The sequence below is a fragment of the Sabethes cyaneus genome, chromosome 1 (assembly GCF_943734655.1).
Source record: "Sabethes cyaneus chromosome 1, idSabCyanKW18_F2, whole genome shotgun sequence".
Lineage (NCBI taxonomy): Eukaryota > Metazoa > Arthropoda > Insecta > Diptera > Culicidae > Sabethes > Sabethes cyaneus.
The window spans coordinates 14,123,994-14,130,002 of NC_071353.1; positions in this window are offsets into that span (position 1 = coordinate 14,123,994).

Below are 6,009 nucleotides of genomic sequence, written 5' to 3' on the forward strand. Positions count from 1 at the left end.
CGTCAATAACCAAGAGGCACTGGCCCGGCCAGCGTGCAGCCCCGAAATCACCATCGAATCGTTGGCATCCAATATCCGTGAGTTTTGCTACGGGCCCGAGAATGGTTGTGTGTTCGTCCGATAGTTCCAGAAACACGAAAACCTTTTCCTGAAGGACGGCGCTAAACTGGACCAGGCAGTTAAGGTCCGTCTCCTATTACAAAGGCTCAGTATGACGGGGCACGACGTAAGTACGTAAATGTTGTTTTGCCGACGCATCGTCGCGAGTTTTCTTTCGATACCGTGAAGAACTGGAAGCAGCGTTTCAGAATGAGCACCACCTTGTGTAGCAACCGGTGCCAGTGTTTCCAACTTTCGAAGCACTCTGAGGAGAACTACGTAACGTACGTAAAGGAGCTGTCTTCTGGACCAGACTACTTGCCAAGCTTGAATCTGAAGAAGACGCGCTGGTGTTTGCAGTCACGAAGTTCCACTGGATGAATATGGGTCGAAGGTTCACGCTGTAAACCGACAACCAACCCTTGATGAGAATCTTTGTTTCGAAGAAAGGTATCCCGCCGCATACAGCAAACCGCTTACAACGTTGTAGCGGTGGGCTCTAATGTTATTATGCTATGATTTCGAAACCAAATACATCTTCACTACCCAATTTGGTTATACGCCTGACCGACAGTCACACGAACTGAAGTTTTTTGGAGCGTCTCAGTAGGCGTCTTAATTTTAAGTCACACGAAACCCGATCCAGGGAAACATCGAAGTTCTACTGAATACAGCTGTCAGATTGTTACCAGTCACTTTCAACGTGGTCCAAAAAGCTACGCTCTAGTGTCCAGTCCTAAAGCAAGTGATCCAGTACAACCAGCAAGAATGGCCTTCCTTCGCAAGCAGCATCAATTCCTTTCTTACCGTGAAGCCATTGCTTTCGTACTGCCTGATGACGTTTGGACCGGTTGATGATTGCAAACAATCTTCGCCATTATATTCTGAAGCAATTCCATCGAGGTCATCCCGGAATCGAGATAATGAAAGCTGTCGCTCACAGTAACGATTTCTGGCCAAAAATCGACTATGCCATCGAAGCTTTTGTCATGAAGTCCAACAACTGCGTGCCACCCATTCGAAGACTCACCGAAGGTTTTACTGCAGTCATGACCACCAAACAACCAAACCGTGGCAGCGAATCCAGACAGATTTCGCCGGACCGTTCTTTGACCAATTTTTTCAAACTCGTTAAACCTCCAATCGCAATAGCAGTCACTGAATTTCTGTATAAACTATCTTCCCGATTTGGAGATCCAGAAACGATACCATCGGACAACGGTTTGCGGTTCACTTCGGATCATATTGCCGCATTCTAGAAGCAACATGAAATCCAGCATCGGCGAATAGTACCATATCACTCACAGTCCAGCGGCCAAGCAGAAAGATTCGTCGATACGCTGAAACGTTTGCTGCTGAAAATAAACGAACGGGAGAAGATTGTCAAGACGCTACAAGTATTCCTTCAAACGTACCATCCAACATTGCAAGGAAAATCGCCAGCAGAAATGATGCTAGGCCAAAAAACGCGGTCAATCCTCAGCCTACTTCAACCAATGCAATATCAGCCATGAATTCAACAGGAAACAGGGAATAGTTACCCGTTCGTTTCAAGCTGGAGACAAGGTATGCACTGCCAAGAAGTGGATCTGGTCCGCACGAGAAGTTTGAAAGCTATTGGCAACGTCAATTACAACGTACTGCTGGAATGTGCAAACTGATACGGTCGCATGCAAATCAGCTCAAGCACCGGGAAGCACATAGCAATCCGCCGGAATCGAAAGGTCTGCTGAGCAGTCTAGTGGACATGTTCGGATTTCATCCTGTCTGTACCGGCAGTAACTATACCTGACACAACAGTTCGACTACCTGTTCTTCCGGACGTTCTCTAAGGTCTACACCAAGGTGAGTTAAAATAGGTGATCTAGTTTTCACAGTTTGTAGGACAGAAGTGCGCGGAACGATTGGTTAGCAACCATCGACGTTGTTTATACATTCAATAGTTTCCGCATTGAAAATTTCGGTGATCGTCAAGGGTAACCCAGCGGGGGTGAAAAACAAATTTGAACATCAGAAAACCTCTCTTGACTAACCTTGGTCTACACCATTTTTAACACCCGAAGTTTCGATAATGGAATGTAGCACCTAGACACCGCTTTTATTTATTTATTATTTATTTCATTTTGGTGGCTTGCCGTCCTAAGACAAAGCCTGTTGAACAAAGTTTCTCCATGTAATTCGGTTGAGAGCTTCCGCTCTCCAATTCCTCGGACACCGAGTACTCTCCGCCAGATCTCGCTTCACCTGGTCTAACCACCTTGCTCGCTGCGCTCCTGGTCGTCTTGTTCCTACCGGATTTGAAGCGAACACCTTCTTTGCAGGGTATTTGTCCGGCATTCTTGCAACATGCCCTGCCCATCGTATTAGTCTAGCTTTGGCCACCTTCTGGATACTGGGTTCGCCATAGAGCTTTGCGAGTTCATGGTTCATCCTCCGCCTCCATACTCCGTTCTCCTGTACGCCGCCGAAGATCGTTCTTAGCACTCGTCGTTCGAAAACTGCGAGCACTCGCAGGTCCTCCTCGAGCATTGTTTATGTTTCATGCCGGTACAGAACAACCGGTCTAATAAGCGTCTTGTACAGGTTGCACTTTGTACGGGGACTTAGTCTGCTCGACCGCAATTGCTTGTGAAGCTTGTAAGCACGACTTCCGCTGATAATACGCCTCTGAATCTCTCAGCTGGTATCATTGTCCGCCGTTACCTGTGAGCCAAGGTAGACAAGTTCGTCGACTACCTCAAACTCATCACCTTCGATCAATATACTACTGCCCAAGCGGTGTCGTTCGGCCTCGGTTCCGCTGGCCAGCATGTACTTTGTGTTAGACGTATTTACCTTTAACCCAATCTTTTCTGCTTCGCGCTTTAGTCTGGTGTACTGTTCAGCCACCGCCACAGGTGTTCTGCCGATAATATCCATGTCATCGGCAAAGCAGACGAATTGACTAGATTTGATGAATATCGTGCCCCGCGTGTTGATATCCGCTCAGTTCATAATACCTTGTAGCGCTATGTTGAAAAGCAGGCATGAAAGACCATCACCTTGACGAAGCCCTCTGTATGATTCGAATGAACTTGACAATCCTCCCGAAATCCGAACACAGCACTGTGTACCATCCATCGTAGATTTAATCAGTTTGATGAGCTTCTTGGGGAAGCTGATCTCGTCCATAATTTTCCATAGCTCATTCCGGTCGATGCTATCATATGCGGCTTTGAAGCCAACGAACAAATGATGCGTGGGAACTCTGTATTCACGGCCCTTTTGGAGGATTTGACGCAGTGTAAATATTTGATCCGTTGTAGACCGACCTTCGACGAAGCCGGCTTGATAAGTTCCCACAAATCTGTTCGCAGTTGGTGATAGTCGACGGAAAATGATTCGGGACAGCACTTTATAGGCGGCATTGAGAACGGTGATCGCTCGATAGTTCTCACAGTCCAACTTGTCGCCGTTTTCATAGATCGGGCAGATAACCCCATCTTTCCACTCCTCCGGTAGCTGTTCCGTATCCCAAATTCTAACAATTAGTCGGTGCATACAAACGGTCAGCTTTTCTGGTCCCATTTTAATAAGCTTCGCTCCGATGCCATCTTTCCCAGCTGACTTGTTGTTCTTTAGCTGCCTGATGGCCTCTTCAACTTCGCCTTTCGCTGGGGCTGGCACCTCTTCCCCGTTTGTTGCACCGTCGAAATCGCTTTCCTCGCCGCCATGGTTCTCCGCCTGGACGCCATTCAGGTGTTCGTCGAAGTGCTGCTTCCACCTATCGGTCACCTCACGATCGTCCGTCAGAATACTGCCAGTCTTACCCCGACACATTTCGGCTCGCGGCACAAAGCCTTTGCGGGATAGCAGGATCCGTTCAGTTTCTGGCAGAACTTTCGCGTTTCCTGAGAACGATGCAGCCGCTCCAACTCTGCATATTCCTGCTCTTCCAGGTAGCGCTTTTTCTCCCGAAAGATTTGGTTTCGCTGCATCTTCTTCTGTTTGTGTCTTTCCACGTTCGTGGAAAGTGGCACGACGTGTGGCACTGCGCATATTGGCCGCCCGCGCAGCGTTCTCCTCATCCATCACCCTCCTACATTCATCATCAAACGGTCATGTTCTTGGAGGCGGCAAAGTCGATAAGTCTTATACCCATTTCGTTGGTCCGCTGGTGTGCGCTCAACCTTTTAATCACCGGTTTGTATTCCTCCTCTTGACCGACCTGAGCATTGAAATCCCCGATAACGATCTTGATATCATGTTTTAGGCAACGGTCGTATTCATTCTCCAACTGCGCCTAGAATTCATCCTTGTCGTCATCAGTACTTCTGAGGTGAGGGCTGCGCACGTTGATGATGCTTATATTGAAGAATTGGCCCTTGATTCTCAACCTGCACATTCGAGGATTGATTGGCCACCACCCAATCACCCGTTTCCGCATCTCACCCATCACTATGAAAGCTGTACCCAGCTCGTGTGTGTTGCAGCAGCTCTGGTAGATGGTGTCCATCGCTGAGCGTACGTACCGTTGAGTTTTTCCAGCACACCTCTTGCAGCGCTACGACGTCGAACGTGCGGCTCTTCAATACGTCGGAGAGCACTCGAGTGCTCCCTTGGAAGTTGAGAGATCGTCAGTTCCACGTCCGATGGATGGATTTTCCAATCCATAGTCCTTTTTCGTCGCGTGGGTCTATTCCGATTGTTCCAGTAAGAATTTATTTGTTCTTCGTTCCGTGCTTTAGTATTTTTCGTGGTGACAGCTTGCAAAGCCTGCTACACTAACCCCCTGTTTCGCCGGAGGGCCAACGAACCTCGAAAGAGCCCTCCTTTCCTGTCAGCATACGACCTTGGCTTCCACCGGGGTTGGTTACCAGATCTCCACCAAAGTTGCTCGTATCCCGGCTGGTACCACGAGGCGGTAGGAATAGGAGTTGCTGAATAAGAGGCTATGAACCACTGTAGGGTCTATTTAATGCCTACACGTGCACATGGCACCGACGGTACGCATTATTCAGCCGTTTACCAGCCAAATGCGGTAGGACTGTTCAGTTCATATTTTGTAAATAAGCAGCAAACAGCTGAAAGCCCGAACAATATGCCAAAAATCAGCTTTATTGTTAATTGAGCAACTAGGAAATTACAGTGAGCGCACGCGCAGCTCCACCCATTGAGCTATTCGAGGGATTGCTTTATAAACGTATGGTTTGTATCGTACAGGCGCGCGACCCTGATGGATGTAGAAACCATACAGCATCAACCTCATCATTCATCGCAACTATAACTTAAATTTAACAGCATTTAATTAATACTACTCGGATATTCAGTTCAGTGTTATCCAACTTCGAATAAACAGAGTTTCACCATGAATACAATTTAGGCTACCGCTTAACAGGCTGGAAATGCCCTCCCGTGCCATAGCTTCCTTGGTGATAGTCATGGCAGTTCGCTAGCTGAAAAATGCACTCTCTTGGCTGAAAACCTTCAACTTACATTCCATGAAACTACTGCCTCGAGCGCTGAAGTTGATAGTACGCTACGCAACTTACCTGGCAATGTTATCAATGCCAACCTGACTGAAATCACGAATCGTCACGTTGAAGCTGGTAATCTATAAGTTAACATTTTCCTTTTCTGCTGATCCCGAATGGGATTCCATCATGTGTGTGCTGAAAACATGTGCTGCTGTATTCATGCGTCCGTTATGCTTACTATTTAATCTATCGCTCAAGTTCCCATAGTTGGAAGCTTTCGTTATGTTTCCAGTATCTTCTCAATTACAGAGGTATTACAGCACTTTGTGCGTGCTCGAAGAGTTTTCTATCTCAAAGGTTCGACAACCTGATCACCTGACACTGATATGAAAGGGATTTTGGACCGAATTGATCACGGAATTCATTTAGTAACACTCGAAACACTACGAATCTT